At 48.0% G+C, this 18862-nt stretch overlaps 1 long non-coding RNA gene across 1 annotated transcript in view; it reads right to left on the bottom strand.

The window, feature by feature from the left end:
• Positions 1-3069: 3069 nt before the first annotated feature.
• LOC143663463 (uncharacterized) overlaps positions 3070-18862 on the bottom strand; it is a 33805-nt gene continuing 18012 nt past the window's right edge. Inside the window, exon 3 of the long non-coding RNA XR_013165916.1 lies at positions 3070-3253. This is a non-coding gene — a long non-coding RNA (uncharacterized LOC143663463). The remainder of the gene's footprint in view (positions 3254-18862) is intronic.

The following is an 18862-nucleotide window of genomic DNA, read 5'->3' as shown; positions in this document are numbered from 1 at the left end:
AATAATAATAATAATAAAAGAACGCTCCATCAAAACATGTAAGACCCAAAGGGCTCTCTCGGAACAGGGAGGAGTGGTGCTCTGGGGGTTAAACAAGCTGCTCGACATTTAGGATAAAATGTCCCCTGAGCAATTCCTCTCCCCATCTGCCCCCTCTCCTCGGCCTCTTGGAGATGGAAGGACCGGAAGAGCCTCTTGCTCTAATTCAGGGTTAGCAAGCTTTTTCTGGAAAGGGCCAAATAGTGAATATTTTAGGCTTTTTGTGCACCACTATGGTCTCTTGCAACTGCTCCACTATGCCACTGTAGGGTGAAAGCAGCCAGAGCTGAGATGTACATGAATGAGGGCGGCTGGGTTCCAATAAAACTTTTTTTACAAAAACAGGCAGGGGGACCGGATTTGGGCTATAGGTCAGAGTTTGAGGACCCTGGCTCTAAAAAATGATGATCCTAGTTCCTTTGGTGTCTTTGCCACTGGTGTGTCCCTCTCTGAGAAGGGGTCAGCCTGCAGGAGTTAAGACAGCACCTGGGATTCCAGCCAGGCTTACTGAGTCCCAACTGTGTGACAAACCTTTTCTTACTCATCATCGCACTGGACCTCGAGAGAGAGGTGTAATTAACCCCTCCCATTCCACGGATGAGAAAATCAAGACCCTAAGGAATTAAGCAGCTTCCCCAAGCTAACTTAGGTAACTGGTAGGGAACAGAGGCAGGATTCAAACCAGCAGCTCTGGACTCAGTGTCCTTACATCACCTCACTTTATTCTCAGAGCCACCTGCTTGTTATGGGCCATTATTCCTATTTTGCTTGGGTCCTCGCTCCTAGCTGTGTGACCTGGGACAAGGTATTAACCTTCTCTGAGCCTTGTCTGTGAACAGAAGATAAAGAGCCTGATTGTAGGACTGTCACAAGGATTAAATCAAACACGCGGGAAGCTTTCTAGGAGACTCCAAAATGCTGAGTAAATGTTAGTTTAGTTCATTTTCTTCAGGAGTCCAGGCAGATAACTTGGCCGGTTTCTTTCATGAATTAAAAGGCTCTGTGCCGGCATCTCCTTCCCGCAGTCCCCGATTTTGGCAGAGAGCCTCAGCAGGTGGGTCTGAATGTGAAACTGATTATAGTCCCTGAACCTTAGCTAAAAATGGACACGAGCTTTGCTGGCCTGGTCAGCCCCAAAAGAGAGGACTTTGAACCCATTTGAACAGACAGGTCGGTGCAGGGGGCAGCTCCCAGCTGGCCGTTAGAGGAGGCTCCCGGCAGCATGGGGTTCTATTTAGAGAAGCCACTTCCCTGTCTGGGCAGATGGCCTGCAGGAATGGGGGCTCCGCCGATCTGGTTTCAACTAATTCTATTAAAGAAAAAGCTCTGCAGAGCAGATTCCTCCACGAGCCTCTGTCCACATGGCGATTTAATGGAGTAAATGAAAACATCGTTGCTTTCTGTTCGCATTGCTGCTTTCCATGATGGCCTTGCAGGGAACGTGCAGGGGGAGGAGGAGGTCTGAATTTGTGAAGGTTTTGGCTGCCGGAGACAGAGGCAGGGCTCAGAGATGGTGACGGGGGAGGGGGGTGGTGGGGTATGGAAGAGGGGCTTAGTGAGTCGAAGATTAGGAGGGAGAGGTGGAGGAATGCTTTGAAGCCATCCAGTCCATCCTCGTGGTGCAGATGGGGAAACTGAGACCCACAGAGGGAACAGGACTCGATCAAGATCACCCAAGGGTGATGGTGCCAGCCAAGAGGAAGGCTGACGGGAGAGCTGAGAGCTGGGAGCGATATAAGCAAATCAGACATGCAAACCTGTGAGGAGCCCTTTGGTTCCAGAGCTTTCCCTCTCCTGGGAATCTGAGGAAGCCATACCCTGGGAAAATGGGATCTTTTTTTTCCTTTGCCGGCAAAGGGCTCGGCTTCTCCGTCGGCTGACGCCTCTGTGACAGCCTTGCCCACCCTGCCGGGGGTGATTCATGTGAGTCTGTCTCCCCCGTAAGTCAGCAAGAGGCACTGTGTGCTATCCCGCTGCAGCTCTCAGATCTCTCCATCAAGGGCGAGAACCTCCGTGTACTGGAGTCTCACGATTTATAAAACAGGAAAGAGCAGAGCAGAGCCAGGCAAGTTGGCTGGGGGGCCCCAAGCTCTGCCCTCTTAGGTCCCCCTTCTCCCCTGGGGGTTTCTCCTCCCTGAGAGATGCCCGGTGGCCCCCTCCAGTTCTGCAGGGCGCATCTTGAAACCCACTATATTGAAAGAATATGGGTTTGGGATTTGTTCACTGCTCCCTGTCATGTTGGGCAACTTGAACAGAGATATGTAGACCTCAATTCTCTCATTCTAGAGCATTCCCGATAAAATCGGGATTCCTTTGATGTACATGCTCTTTACAGCTTATGTGTCAATTCCCACCCATCACCTCATTTTCTCCCCACTTGCATTCTGGGGAGATACCAGGCGGGCATTGGGGCGCCCCCATTTCATGGATGAGGAAATCGAGGTTCGGGATGGGGACGGGACCTGTCCACAAGTGGATGGGGTGGTAAGAACGTTGTTCTGGCCCCACGCCTGGCTCTCTGCCCTCATGGGGACAAGCTCGCCTTTGGGCTGGTTTTCTGCAGCCAGGGACAGATGCAGGATGTGGTGGCTTGTGGTACGCGATAGATGAGCAGCTGTGCAGACAACGTCGTACAGCCCTTTAGAAAACCACAAACAGGAAAGATGTGGGTTTAGAGCCTGCTCCAGCCTCGCCTCCATGCCTCATCTGAGCTTCACGGTGCAGGCTGACGATGGAGGTGCTGGCGGGTAAGAAGGATTGGGGGCTTCACTCCCTGCTGAGGGGGACCTGCACTCTGCGATATTGCCAGCCCACAGTCTCCTTCTAGCTCCTTCCATTCTCCTGGCCGCCATGAGAATGCGGAAGAGGGTCCACTGTGACCCCAGGAACCTCTGTGCCCCCCTCGGCCAGGGGATTAGCAAGTACCTCCTGAATCAAACCCCGCATTGAACCCGGTTCCCCCATCAGACCCCAAAGGGCACTTGGCTTTTCCTTTTTGCCGCCAAAGGTACAACTGGGCACGTGCTACTCTTGTTCATTTTATGCCAGATTTCGCTCTTGCCTTCAATAAACATGTTTCTCCTTACAGCCACCAGGTGGTCATCGTGCAGGGTCGTGGGTGTGTGTGTGTGGGGTCTCTGTGTGAGCCGAGGCGGTGCCCGCTGTGATGGCCATGTCCAGTGCTCCAGGAAGTCTGTGATGGGCACGAAGGCGCCTGCAGAGGAAGAAGTCATGGTGAGGAACCGGGGCCAACTCTCCAGACCTTGACCTTGTGTGAAACCCAGCTCACCAGCAGAGAGTGAGCAGGGAGCAGACACAGCCTCCCTAAGCCTGTCCTTCGGGGCTGGAGGAATCCCGGCCTCTTTTCATCCTGGGCACATAGACCCAGTAGCACAGCCAGGGGACCCTCTAACAAAGTGCAGCCCCCAGAGGGAGTGAGAACACCACGGACCTGGCGCCGCAACTTACCGGGGACCCTGCCCCGCTTCAGCACCCTGAGAACAGAGGGTGAGCGGGAGCCACGCCCAGGGGCATGGGGTGACAGGGTCAGGGAGGGGAGGGATGTGTGCTGGCCCAGCCTGGCGGACGAGGACCTGACCCCGGGGTGTCCCTGAGGACTCCCCCAAATTGCTGAGGATCTCTTTAGAGAGTGCCAGGTGCCAGAATCTCAGCACACTGCTTGAGGTGGGGCTGCACGCTGGAGAGCTGGTGGAGCCTGACTGTTAATAATGGCATGAGCGCCTTTCCCCAGATTAGCAAGATTTAGGGAAAATCAGGTTTGCATGGAGGTATGATCCCTAAGCCTCGAAATAATCCTGTAAGATTATGGACGAGGGCTCTGAATTTATCAGCTTAGGGGAGCACTGCATTGCTATTAACACAATGTTCAACTCCATGCACAGAAAAGCAAGCAGCCTAAGGTAGGAGCTATGTGCATGCGCTATACAACCAGATAAATATGGGGTCGGGTCTTGGCCCATTACTCATTAGCACATGACCTTGAACAAGTTTCTCAACCTCTCTGAGCAACGATAGCCCAGGGGTACTAGTATCTAACATCATGACTCAGCAGGGAGATGAACTACAATCCTACGTATCAAAAGATACGCTGGAAGAGTGGTGTGGGGAAGGCAAGGTTTTTCCTCAGACTTGTAGCACGGGGTCTGCATTCAGCCTATTGGAGAGGATTCCTTGGTTTTCCTGCTTTTCTGTGCCGTGCTCGGCAAACCCAAAAAGCACATCTGCCCTTTGTTGCTGGAAAGACTCCGTTCAAATCTCTCTGCTGGGCCAAGGCAGGCCTTTAGCTCAGACACTGGGGAAATGGAAAAGTGATTCTGCTCCCTTGGATCTCATAGACTCCATCACATTGTTAATTATCCCCAGCGGTCTACTGTTAACCTGTGAGATCTCAATCATTTCGAGTCCACGGAGACGGTGGAAGTTATGGAGCCGGCATCTTTGAGGCTGCTCTTGTGTCGGCAATGCTGAATTCCACCTTGCCAAGAAGGCGTGCAAAAGGTGCGTTTCTCGTTGGACTCTCTGCAGCCATCTGGACCAGCTGGTACCTTTCTCGGGAACTGAGTCACCACAATGCCACGCCTCAAAATCCATCATTTGTTGAGTGTTTATGGAATGCTTATTATGGGCTAAGCAAGTGTAAATGGAGTCAAGATTTTGCTCTGCAAATGCCATAAACATGAAATTGCTTCTCTTGTAACCAGCTCACCTTATACTCTGTCCATATCCAAAACATGGATTTATTCCTCTCACCCCTGAAGCAGACACAGAGAGTTGCATGTAACCACGTACAGCTGCAGATGCTTTCCAAGGCGTCCTCTGAACTTCATTCAATGGCGTGAAGAAGCTGGAGTGAAGTTGTTTCTGAGAAGCAAACTACCCACTGGCCCAGCTCTACCACTTTAAAAAGTTCTGCTTCATGCTTGAAAACTTTTTCCTTCTGTCAAATTTCAAGCACTAAATTTACTCAACATACTTTCAGAGACTCATGTTTTATCCGTTTTTAATTAACTCATTTTGAAGCTTTCATACTTGCCCCCCGAATATTTCCTTGGCATTTCGTTACCATTGTTTTCCTTGGGAAGGCTGCCGATACTGCACAGGAGGGTCACCAAGCAACATGGGTTGGCATTTGGAACTGCTTTTGTTCCCCTCTCCCCATCAACCCTCTCTGGGCCTCTTGCATTTACTGTTAAAATATTACAGAGGCCCACACTCGAGCAGCCATAATCCCTGGTGCTAGACTGTCTCTAATTGATTTAATTATTCATAATTGCTCAGCTGCATTTATGCATACTTGCACATGATTATGGCAAACAGACTTTACACCCAAAGCACGAGCAACAAAAGAAAAAATAGATAAATGGGATTTCATCAAAATGAAAAACTTTTGGGCATCAAAAGACTTCATCATGAAAGTTAAAAGACAAACTATGGAATGTGAGGAAATATTTACCACCACGTGTCCAATAAGGGTTTACTATCCAGAATATATAAAGAAATCCTACAACTCAACAACAAAAAGATAAACAACCCAATTAAAAAATGGGCAAAAGACTTGAGGACACATTTCTCTGAAGAAGATGTACAATTGACCGATAAGCACATGAAAAGGTGCTCGACATCATTAGCCATTAGGGAAATGCAAATCAAAACCATGATGAGATACCATTTCAAACCCACTGAACAGAAAATAATAAGTGTAGGAGAGGATGTGAAGAAATAGGAACCCTCATACATTGTTGGTGGGAGTGTAAAGTGGTGCAGCTGTTGTGCAAAATAATTTGGCAGTCCCTCAGAAAGTGAAGTATAGAATTACCATATGATCCAGCAATCTCACTTCTATGCCCAAAAGAATTGAAAAGCAGGCATCTGAACAGATATCTACACACTGACGTTCATAGCAGCGTTATTCACAGTAGCCAAAAATGGAAGCAACCCAAGTGTCCATCAGCAGTTGAATGGATAACTGAAATGTGGTCTATCCATACAATGGAATATTATTCAACAGTGAAAAGGAAGTAAGTTCTGATACATGTGACAACATGGATGAATCTTAAAGGCATCGCGTTGAGTGAAATAATCCAGGCAGAAAGGGACAAATAATGCACGATCTGTAATAATTAGAACTAGCAAATGCTTAGGGTCAGAACTAGAATACAAGTTCCCAGACACCAGGGTGTGGTTAGGGAATGGAAAGTTAATACTCAATTGGTACAGAATTTCTGTTTGGAGAGATTAACACTGTTGGTAATGGTTGGTGGTGATGAGAGCACGACATTTTTGTGTGTTTTTTTTTGGCATGGGCAGGCTCTAGGAATCGAACCCCGGTCTCTGGCATGGCAGGGGAGAACTTTGCCACTGAGCCACTATCGCACTGCCCAATCGCATAACATTTTGAATGCAGCTAACGCCACCGAATTGCATATTTGAAAGTGATTATATACATGTAACCAGAATAAAAAAATTTTGAAACAAAAACATGGGACTATCCAATACAGACCCTAATGTAAACTATGGACTATAGTTACCAGCACAATTATAATATTCTTTCATCAGCTGTAACAAAGATACCACAAAGAGTTAATAATAGGGAGAACTGCATGTGTGAGGGGATAAAGGGGAGCTCTGTATTTTCTGCCTGATTTTTCTGTAAGCCTGCAGCATCTCTAATAAATTAAAAATATACATTTTACAGAAACTCACACCCGAGCCGCCATAATCCCTGGCGCTAGACTGTCTGTAACTGATTTAATTATTCATAATTGCTCAGCTGGGTTTAGGCATACTTTCACATGATTATGGTGAACGAGGTGGGTCTGTAGCTGATGGTGGGTGCTTTCCCGATTTGCAGGCGATAGCCGAGCCACTGGGGGCTTTACAACAGCCTGTGGGTATTTTGAACTGGCACCCTTGGAAAACCAAATGGAACCCTCTAGAACCTTGGCTTCAGAACAGTGCCACCCTAGAATGTTCGCTTAAAAGGTCTGCAAAATTAGAATTCTGTCGCCGGAATTTAAAAACAAAGGACAGACAGAAACGTTGGCAGTGGCGGGAAAGGGTGAGAGAAGTTAGGTGAAAAGGAAAGTGAGATAGAAAAGCAGGGCCTGGAGTCAATGTCAATGGAAGTGAAGCGACTTGACCCTCAAAACCCAAAGCTGCCTGTGCCTCTGTGTCTACAGAACCACAAATCCTAAAGCTACACCTGAGATACTTGGGGAAAAACAAACCTGCCGATATCTGGGGAAAAGAGAGGGAGGCAAAGGGGATGCAGAAGCAAATTCCACCCCAACGAGATGTCATCAGCCTAAGGTTTCTCTAATTGTCCCCATACGAGTTGTCGTAATTAATTCAAGATGAGTAAATGATACAAGGCCTTGTATGCTTCGTGGGGCGGCTTCCTGGTGACTAATATTTAAAGCAATAAAAGGAACTGGGGCATTCCTGCTTCCTAATAGTCTCCAGTCATTCTACGCCTCCACCGGCTCAAAATAACCTCAGCCTCCCCCAGCTTATTTTGTAAAATATCATAGACAACTTTGTGATTTCCTTTTTTTTTTCTTTTGGCACTCTGGCTGTTTGTTAAGTGTTTTTCCATCCGTTTTCTTGTTTGAGTCCCATGTTAAGTCAGGAAAATCCGTGAGACTGGTGACATTGAGGCTATTATTCCCATTTCACAGAAGAGGAAACTGAAGTTCCAGGAGGAAGAGTGACTCAGGCGAGTCTTATCACCAGGAAGAGTAGGGAAGACTCAATTCCAGGCCCAGGAACAAATGCACTTTCCCTTCACCTATCACCTCCCTCCAAGGAGAAGTTTCCAGACGACCAGTCAGAACATCGCATTCTAGGTTCTGCACCTGACAGAGGTCTCAGAAGCCAGTTTCACTCCGAGACTGAAAACAGAACCTCCAGGCAAGGAGGAGGCTGCAGGGTGCTTTATGCTCATTTTCTTTCAGTCTTTTAAAAAAACACTATGAGGCAAACATTTTTCTAAGTCAGAGCTCAGAATATTGGTGGCCTAAGTAGATGAGCTCTTAGGTTACAATGGGGGAAACTGAGACTAGGAGAAGCATGGCAGCTTGCCCACGACAGTTATATAGGGAACCAGGACTCCAAAGCTGAGCGGTCTGACGCCAGTTTCCCCCACTCCACCCCCGGGGAAGGCTCAGACAGGGAGCAGTTTCATTTGACGCAAATCCTAAAATAGTTTGCAGGACAAGGAGAGAATCCCAGCTCTAATTTGCCCTCCAGGGGCCTTGTAGGGATCTTTGCTAACGAAAACACAGAAATGATTTTACAATCCAGCTCGAAGAACCTCGAGAGAGAGGCACAAGCAGCCCCGGCCTCTGCAAACCAAACTGTATTTATCAGAAGGACGTAATTTACAAGTATTGATGTACATGGATTCTGAACCAGGGGATCAGGGATGGCGCTGGAGCCAAAAAAAAAAAAAAGCTTAAAAACTCCTGACAATAAGCAATTCTTCATGGAACAAAACTATTACAATAGCCAGCCTTTGATCTCGTCCGTCTCCTGTTGCCAATTGTGTTTTGTCACCATTGGGCTGTCACCCACAAGGGAGCACTTTTGAATTAAGCAGTCTACAGCAATTTAGTCTGCGCTGGCTTTGAAGTGCCAACATCAGTCAGGCCAGGACTAACTTTTTTCATTAAAAATTTTTCAACTTCTCTAAGGGATTTTTTTTGCCTCCCTGTCCCACCCACTACCCTAAGAGCCTGCCGGGGGCATTTAGATAAGTTCGAGCCTCCAACCCATGGCCCCCGAAACATCAAAAGCACAAGGGGTCCTAAAGGCTCGAGGCAGCCGTCATTAAGCCCTAATGGAGTGCTTCATTAAGGTCACTTCAAAGGCCCCCGTTTACAGACTTGGAGATTGACTAATTTACACAGTGTGGGAGAATTGCTACCAGCTCTGGCCGCAGCCCCGCAGGGGAGAGACGCCCTCTTTCTTTGGAAGGCGGGAACTGCAAATGCACTTCCAATTGCATAATGGCCTTTTCAAGGGAAAAGCCCCAGGCTGCCTGCGAGCTCTGTCCCCTCCCCCCCGCCCCGCCCCCCCCGCCCCCCCAGGGGTATGCTTGGCTGTCCAGGGGCAGCGTGGGACAGACACAAGCATGCGATCTCTGGAGCTGTGTGCTCCTAAACACACTTTGGTTTGAATCTCAGCCCGGTCCCTACAAGCAAATGACTACCCATCTGGGCCTCAGTTTCCCTGATCTGAATGGGACCAACTCACCTTACAGGGCTGTTTTAAAGGATGCGAGGTAAAGAATGAGGGAACATGTGCAAGCATTGGCTATTTTTTACCTTAGCATAAATTTTTTTTTTTTTTGAAAAGAGCTGAAAGTATCCCTGCAATCGTAGCCATGTTTCCACAAACTCTTCTGATGGAATCACCCATATATTTGAGGCTGTTTGCATGCGGACGGGGATGGGAGGTCCCCAAATGGGAAGCAGCATTTGCTGCTGGAAGTCTGCCATCTGTCGTTTTGAGAACGTGGCCTCAAGGTGGCACATAACTCTCCCAAGTCATGTGCTTGTTTCTTTGTAGCAATAGCAGTTTGCAAAGGGCGTAAGCAAGTGTGCTGTCCTTGGAGACTTTCACGTGGCTTCACCCACCAGGTTTGAAGACAGTTCACTGCCAGTTGTTCAGGGTTGGTCACCAGAGACACCATGGGAGAAGCACCAAGCAGGGCTGGGGAGCCCCTCTCCCTGAGTCGGACCCTATCCTGGCTGGGCTGAGCAATACCAGCCATGCACCTGCCCTCTCTGGTCAACAGTATCTTCTTCAGGGCCGAGAGGAGCAGGACTGGATGTGCCTGGGGCCTCCGCTTTGGCCTACCTTGAGGTCCTGCTGCCTCTTGCTGCTCAAAATGTGGTCCAGGATCCAGTGGTATCAGCATCCCCATGAGCTTGGGATAAATGCAGATCCCCGGGCTGCCCCAGCCCGGTTGAACGAGAATCTGCATTTTAACATGATCCCCGGGGATTTGAGCCCACAGTGTGAATTGAGGCGCACTACTCTTCTCTTTCTTTGACCCTGGACAACCCCAAATGCTGACTGTCCCAGTCGAGGGCCCAGCAGTTACTTTTGCCTGGAAAGTTGGGATTAGAGCCCGTGGGTCATTACCTACCATTGAGTGGGCTCTGCATCCTCACTTCGGATTCCTGTCACCTGTGCTTCGGGGGATCGTTTGGGGACCTAAGCAAGTGGAAGGAGGGCAAAGGACACCTCCAGGTGCTACGTATAAGTAACGGTGCTTGTTGATGTTTATTGGGTCTTTTATATTTAAAAAATATATATATATTTCTTGATTAGAGAAGTTGTGGGTCTATAGAATAATCCTGCATAAAATACAGGATTCCCATATACCACCCTGTTATTAACACCTTGCGTCAGTGTGGAACATGCGTTACAATAGATGATGGTGCATTTTTATGATTGTACCATGAAATATCATTTGTGGCCTCACTATTTGTGGACTGCAGTTTCATGGATTTTTCTTTTTTAGTAACTTGGTCTTTCAGTCCAGCCAACCAAGCTCAGGTTAAGTGGCCGGCCCAAGGACACACCAGCCAGGAGTGCTCCCACCCAGGCTGCCCCCTGGGCCGTGCTCACTCAGGATACCCCACTCCTGGGAATGCCCCCCCCCCACCGAACCCCCTGCAAGCCTTGTCAGGATGGGACCAGCAGGGTGGGAGGGGCTGGGCGAGTCTACGGGTTGATTCACATCATCCTCCAACTTTCCATTTGCTGATCTTCCTTAATTATAGAAAATAAGTTCTAAAGTCACTTCCTCTACTCAACCTTTCACTTAAAAAAAAAAATGCGCCTCCCACCCCCTGGATTCCCCTCAAACTTCCCGCCTCTTAGGGAAGCCGCCCTGGCCACGGCACGGGCTAGCAGGGCAGCAAACCACTTAGCAAACCGCAAATTTCAGAGGCCTCGTCACATCTGCATTTTATCAGCTTTTTCCGGATAGTATTACCCCAGCAATTGTCTGCAGATCGGACAGCCGACAGCTGAGACATTCAAGCGCTGAATTAGGGAGAAAGGGCCGGAGATAAAGCTGAGCACATGTATCCCATCAAGGTAATGAAAGCCTCCTGCCGCCAGGCCGCCCTGCTGCCTCTTGCCCAGCCGCCCAGCCGCCCAGCTGCCCAGCAGGAAGGCTGATTAACCCTTGCGAGGCAGAGGAAGAAGAGTGGGGGTCATCCAATACCCAGGTTAATCACAGCCTCAACAACCGGGGAAGTGGGCAAGAAGGGGCAGCAGCTGCAGAGGCCCACTCTGACCTCAGGATCAGCCCTGCCGCATTTCCTGTGGCAGGACATGGGGAAGTGGGCCTCACGTAAGGGGGTGGTCAAAGGAGGCAACTGCTAGAGGGCACATAAATAAAAAACTTGGTACCCATGAGGTCTGAGGGGTGATCCCAGAGGAGCAAGGGCAGGTGATTTCCTACGCTCAAGCCTCACTTTACTGCAGATGCCACGTTTGCAAGAGCTGGTGACAGAGGACAACTGAGCACCCACTATGGGCCTGGCACTGCATGTCCTGCTGCTCTAGGACTCACCGAATGCCCTAAATCTGTGAGGCAAGGTAGCTGTTGTTTACCCTCTTGGCATAGGAGACAGAGGCACAGGGATTGTCATTTCCTCCAAGTTCAGATTGCAAAAAATGTCAAAAATAGGGGTCAGAACGCGGAAATGCAAGCCCCATTTTGTGATTTCGGCGGGTCATTTTTGTTTCTCTTGCTCTTCACCTGCCCAGTACACTATACCTCCAAACGCAGAAGTGAGGCCGCAGGAATGGGGGCTCATGATTCAGCCTAATTCCTCTCTGTGCTGGCCAAGATCCTTCCAGAAAAACTGCCCCCATTTCCATTGTGCGGGAGAGCCCAGCTCTCCAAGACGTTCCAGCCAACATTAGTTCATTTATTTATTTAACTTTGGCCTTTCTCATAATAGATCGAAAGCAATGCCTTGCTTTTTAAATTTTCCATTTCTCAGATTCCTAATGAGTTTGAACATCTCTGTTCTTCTTGTTAGCTGTTCTGGCCTCTCCTTCTGCCTTTTCATGTGCTTTTTCTAGTTTATAAGATTTTCGATCCTTTTCCTATGGTGCTATCAGAGTTCCTTGTAGATCTAAATATTAACCACTTGTCAGTTTTGGTTTTTGCAAGTATCTTCTGGCGTGTCATGAGATGGTTGGGAATCCTTATTTCCATGCAGACAAATCCATCAGCTCTTTTTCCTTCTGGCTTGTGCTTTTAGGGCCTTTTAAAGTGGAACAGTTCCTCCCTTAGGCACAAAAGTAGCCTCTTACACTTTTTTAAATTGGCTTTATTGTTTCAATGTTCACATCTAGGCTTTGAATCCTTCTGCAGCCCACCTTCTGAAAACCTTAGGGGGAGAATGTCCATTTTTATCGAAATGATAAACGCTGATACAGGGTGTTGCTGGCTGAATGGGGCATTTGGGTTCTTAACAGGGACCCCAACTTGCCCTCAGTCCAGTCCTGTACTCCGAGTTCTTGGAAAGGGAAGATTTGTCCAAAAGTTCATGTCTCACCTCCCGCCCCTTCCCCACAGGGAAGTCGCTGCCCTGAAGCTGCAGTGCAGGTTTGGGTGCCTTTTCTCTGTTTTGTATTAAACCACAGTGAACATGAACTAAAAAACGAGGCCAGGAGGATGGAAAAGTGTCCCTCGCCACATCTCCCAGTGAGGCATGCCCGGCACCCCTTCCCCCAGCATCTCAGGAAGTCCATGCTCTGCGGAGTGCAGGTGAGAGAAGCTTTCCATCCAAGAAGGCGTTTGGGCTATGTCCAATGTAGAGTTTCACGCTGAATGCCAACGTCAGGCCCTCCCCCTTCCTTCATGCCAGTGTCCGCCAGGGCCTTGGTCACCTCGGATCTTTGGTTGTCTGTCGCCTCTGCAGGAACACCTTTTCTTCCTTCTATCCCTCCTCCCTCTCTCCTCCCTCAAGACATACCTCATTTGTCCCTCCATCATCTTTCAACAAATTTGGATGTGGGCCATATCTGCCAGGGATCTCTGGAGGCAAACAACAGAAATGGACTCTGGCAAATCTAACACTACAGAAGATGATTTATAAAATTTGGAGTCGGTCACAGAAGCCTCAAACAGCTGAACCACCGGACCTCAGAAAGGCAGGAATTGGGGTAGCTCTGGGCTTCCCCTAGGTGGTGGGACACACACATGACTTGGTGTCAGCCCTGTCCTTCTACTTAGGCTCAAAATTCTCAGAAGAGAGTGGCTGATTGGCACGGCTCAGGCCACATACCCATTCCTGACTGGAAGAGGTCAGGACACTGTGACAGGCAGCCCAGTGAGACTTCAGCAGTGGGAAACGACTGGCTCCCAGAGGAAGGTTGGGTGCCCGGCTTCTAGCAGGCCAGGTCATACAGCCATGATGGGCTAGGGACCCTGGATTAGGGGCCCTGAGTGTATCACCTAGTTCCTGCCTCACCATCCCGTGGAGGAAGCCGCTTTAAAGAAAACACTTGGGACAGAATATAGAATGTGATGGCTGGGGAGGCCCCTGAATGCAGCCAGGCAGCAGGGAAGGCTTCCTGGAGGAAGGGGCGTTGTGCTGAGTCTTCCCAAATTTGCAGGAGCCAATTGGGTGAAGAAGGTGAAGTCAGGGTTTCTGGGCAGAGAATGCACACAGTGTGAGCGAAGGAGAGGCTGTGAAAGGCAGCAAGTGTTTAAGATGAAAATGTGCTTCTTCCTGGGAAACAAAGGAGTCTGGAATGATCCAAGCAGCAATAGGGACTTCTGCGGTGCACTTAGGAGGGACGGGGGACGGGGGATGTCTAGAATGCCAGGCGGAGGGACTTTTCATGTTTCTGATCTGGCACAAGAGCTGTTGGGTGGACAGGAGGGCTGGAGTTCTGCCTTAGGACATTGACAACACAACCTCCCAACAGCTAATTAGACCATTGGGGGGCAGGCTTTGAGGACTCCGTGTTACAACTGTGTGGGTTTCCAAAGTGGGGGGCTTAAAACAACAGAAATGTATTCCCTCACGGTTCTGGAGGCCAGACATCTGAAATCAAGTGTGGGCAGGGCCGTGCTCCCTCAGGCGGCTCTAGGGAAGACACCTTCCTTGCCTCTTCTTAGATTCCAGTGGCTGTCATCAATCCTTGGTGTTCCCCAGCCCTGCCTCCATTGTCACGTGGTGTCCTTACTGTGTGTCTGTGTGTCCGGATTTTCCTCTTCTTCTAAGGACACCAGTCGTTGGATTAGGGCCCACTAATGCAGTTATGGCCTCATCTTGACTTGATTATATCTGCAAAGATGACTTTTCCAAATAAGGTCCTGGGGGTGAAGATTTCAGCATATCTCTTAGGGTAGGCAGTAGGGGTTGGAGGGGGACCCAGTTTAATCGACAAAAAAAAAAAAAACAAGAAGCAAAATTCCAGGTCAAAGCAAGTTCATCCGTCTGACTCTTCTCTTCCTCTGGGATTTGAGAAAGGATCTGCACAATACACTTTTAGTGATAAATTTTCTCAGTCTAAAAGAAGACTTTTTTTTGGGTCTAAGAAGTTTGTTTGAGAACTATGAATCCAGATCAGCAGGGTCATTCACTAAGGAGGAAACCGAGGTCCGGAGAAGGGATGTCTTTGGCCAAAGTCAGTCCTAAAGCCTAAAGCTTGAGCCTCCTCGTTGAGCTTACAGAGGATCAAGGCAAGGGGGTCAGTAGTCATGTGAAAAAAAATCATGGTAGCTCCCCCCACCCTCCACCATGTGGGACACGACTCCCAGGGAACATGGGACAGAAATCCTGGGATGAGCTGGGACCTGGCATCAAAGAATTGAGAAAACCTCCTTGACCAAAAAGGGGAAGAGAAATGAGACAAAGTCTCAGTGGCTGAGAGATTTCAAACCGAGTCGAGAGGTTATCCTGGAGGTTATTCTTATGCATTATATAGATACCCTTTTTAGTTCATGGTTATTGGAGTGGCTGGAGGGAAGTACCTGGAATGTTGAGCTGTGTTCCAGTAGCCTTGATTCTTGAAGGTGACCGTATAATGATATAGCTTTTACAATGTGACTGTGTGATTGTGAAAGCATTGTGTCTGATGCCCCTTTAATCCAGGGTATGGACAGAGGAGTAAAAAAAATATGGATAAAAAATAAATAAATAATAGGAGGGATAGGGGGTAAAATAAATTGGGTAGATGGAAATACTGGTAAGAGGAAGGGGTAAGGGGTGTGGGATGTATGAGGCTTTTTTTTTTCTTTCTCTGGAGTGATGCAAATGTTCTAAAAATGGGCATGACGATGAGCACACAACTATGTGATGATATTGTGAGCCACTGATGACACACCGTGTATGGACTCCATGTGTATGAAGATTTCTCAATAAAAACACTTTTTAAAAAACTCATGGCAGAAGCTCCCTCAAGGCAGTGCCACCCTGCCAGTGGGCACCCTCCCCAGACCTGGGGCGCCTTGAGAAGTTTTGGGAGTCCCCTTAGTCCATCCCACAGGTTCTCTGGGTACAGCCATTAATGAAGGACAAGGGCACTTTCACTAAGTGTTGAAAGACAAATCAGAGTCGTGTTTACAGATTAGAGTGTTTGGGGAGGGTGGGGCAGGGACACAAAAAGTTTTGTAGCAGGGAAGCTGGGCACTTAGAGACGCACAACACTACAGGTGCAGTGTCAGGCTGCAAGTGTTGGCCAACGGCCTCTCTAGACATAAAGGAAGGATTTAGCTGGAGTCGTATTGATTGGATGGGTGTTGGTCTGCCTTCTGGAGTGGCGTTAGGGCCAGTGGTGCTTCATTTTATGTTGGGCAATGTGTGACTAAGAAGAAGAAGCTGGATGCATGATCTGGGTCGGCCACCTCTGCGGGGCATTAAGGACAACATGTTGTTAGGTTCAAATTTGAAGGTTTGGTTGCTCGGGTCTGGTAGTGAATTGAAAGAAAGCACAAGGAGCTTTTGGTAGAATGGTCATCTTTGATTATTGCCTTCACTCTCCTCTGCCCTCTCCTTCTCTCTCCCCCTGTCTTTCTTCTTTCATGAGGCTTGTAGAGCAATAGTCCTTCATATGTTAAATTATACGAAAGTGGCACTTTATCACAGGTGACATCATTCATGAGATATATGATTGGATACATGTTATCACTGGTTACATAACAGGTTCTATGTTACGGCTGCATAAATTTAAAGCTGTATTGTGCTTTCTGGGAACTTCAGACCTGGAAGCACTTAAGGTGAACATCTATGGAGACTGTTAATAATAAACAGTTTCTCAGGCCCCGTACATGGGTTTGGGCAGCTCAGTGCCTGTGTCAGTTCTGAGAAAACGCAGGAGCTTTTTTTGCTTATATTTACTGTAAGGACCACTTGCAATGGTTGGCCTGGAGTTACGGCCCCAACCCCACCCCTGCCCCTTGCCAGGTGCTTTGGTTTACTAAAGCTGATGAAATGCTTTTCAGAAGCAGAATTTATTAACTTACAATTAACAGTTCTAAGGCCAGAAAAATGCCCAAATTAAGGCATCAATAGGAGGGTACCTTCTCTAAAGAAAGGCTGCTGGCCACCCAGACACTTGTGCCCCACGGCCGGGCTTGTGGTGCTCTCTGCGGGTCGTTCTCCCCGGGTTTCATTGCTTCAGCTACTGCCTCCTCCCTCTGGGGCTTCCTTTGTCAGCTTCTGTAAACTTCTCTGAATTTCCACTCTCAGTTTCTGCATGTGTTTCATCCTCTAATAAAGGACTCCAGTGAGGGGATTAAGACGCACCTTGAATGAGGTAAGTCACATTCCAGTTGACATGACCTAATCAAAAAGCCCCACCCACAATAGGTCTGCACACAGGGGTTAAAAGAACATGGTCTTTTCTCGGGTACATAACAGCTCCAAACTACCACACCAGGTGATGGGCAGCCTGTGGGTTCCTTTATGAATTCTCTCCAGGCTCTGTGCAGGAGACAGCAGGTAGAGAGGACAGATTCCAAACAGGATTTATAGGTGGGAACCCGGGAATAAGGTGGGGGGTGGGGAAAAGGCCTGACCACATCCACTGCTAAATCTCAGATCCCGAGAGCGGCTTCATTTGTAAGGCTCTCTGCTGGAAAATTTTGTCTATCTTTAAAACCACTAACAAAATTGCACTTTGCTAATCAATGACTCTGGGGATGGAAGAGGGTAGATAATCCCTGGGGGCTGGTGGTGAACATGTAGACAGAGAGGCCAATTTGGTTTCCAAAACATGCATTTTTCATGAAAACTTAACATTTTTTTTTTTTTGCCATCTTGTAGGTAGGTCTCAGAGACTTTCTTGAGCCAAAAATGTGCGTAGCTTGTTTAGGAAACTCCCATTTGGTAGGAAAGGGGGTCTAGAGTCAGCCCAGGCAGGCACCTGCTTCCTGCGGGCTCTGCGGCAGACCTGCCCACGTGGATTCTCACCTAGGTCCAGGAAGAGGTTCTTCTCACAGGTGGGAAACTGAGACTCCGAGAGGTGAGGCCCCATGCTTAGGGTCACGGAGAGAGTCCGGGTGAAATCGGAAAACCAATCCAGCGCTGTGTGTCTGAAAAGTGAGTTCCTTCCACTACCCCAGGGGTTCCCTGCTGTGCTGGGAAACTAAAGCCATGCTTTAGTCTAATCCAATCTGATGGGAGCAACCTTTCCTTTTAAACCCTATTCAGTACTGTATATTGGAAACTTGGATTAGATTATCTCTACAGAGATGTGACTCACCTAATCGTGGGTACTAACTTTTGAGTAGAGGGAGATATGACTTCACCCATTCCATGTGGGTCTTCATTAGTTTACGGGAATTCTTTAAAAGAGGAAGCATTTTGGAGAGAGTCTCTAGAGAACGATGAGATAGCCATGAGAACTACCAGAGCCCATGCAACCAGAGACCTTTGGAGGTGAAGAAAGAAAACACCCCTGGGAGAGCTTCATGAGACAAGAAGCCTGAAAAGGAAGCTAGCAGATGTCACCATGTGGGCCATGTGTTTTCCAATAGAGAGAGAAACCCTGAACTTCATCGGCCTTTCCTGAGTGAAGGTAACTTCTTGTTGGTGACTTAAATTGGACATTTTTATATAGACTTGCTTTAACTGGGACATTTTCACAGCCTTAGAACTATAAGCTTGTAACTTACTAAATTCCCTTTTTCAAAAGCCATTCTAGTTCTGGTATATTGCATTTCAGCAGCTAGCAAACTAAAACAACTGCCAAGGACTGGTGACCCTCAGGGAGCTGCAGGGTCGTGGGGCCGGGGGACCAATCCAGTTTCCTGTAAGCATTGCCTGTCACGTGATAAATAACATGTTTCTTTCTTCTTTTCTTAAGTTTTAAAAAAAAATTTTTTTTTAATTTATTTTTGCATGGGCAGGCACCAGGAATCAAACTCAGGTCTCCAGCATGGCAGGCAAGAATTCTGCCTGCTGAGCCACCGTGGCATGCCCAGTAACATGTTTCTTATGTTGTGACCCTGTTGTTGTTTTCTAAATGGACTTTATTTTTTAGAGTAGTTTTAGGTTTATAGGAAAATTGTGTAGAAAGCACAGAGTTCCCAGATATTCCCCCAACCCACCCCCACACCACTTTTTTCCTTTTTATTGACCTCTTTGCAGTGTCAGTGCAGTGCATTTGTTATGACTGATAAACCAATATTGATGCATCATTAGTAACTAAAATTCACAGTTTACATTGGGGCTGACTCTTTGTGTTCATTCTCTGGGTTTTGACAAGTGCATAATGTCATGTTTCCCCCATTACAGTGTCCTACAGAACAGTTTCA

Source organism: Tamandua tetradactyla, chromosome 19, assembly GCF_023851605.1.
Source record: "Tamandua tetradactyla isolate mTamTet1 chromosome 19, mTamTet1.pri, whole genome shotgun sequence".
NCBI lineage: Eukaryota > Metazoa > Chordata > Mammalia > Pilosa > Myrmecophagidae > Tamandua > Tamandua tetradactyla.
This window is presented reverse-complemented; position numbering and strand designations above follow the sequence as displayed.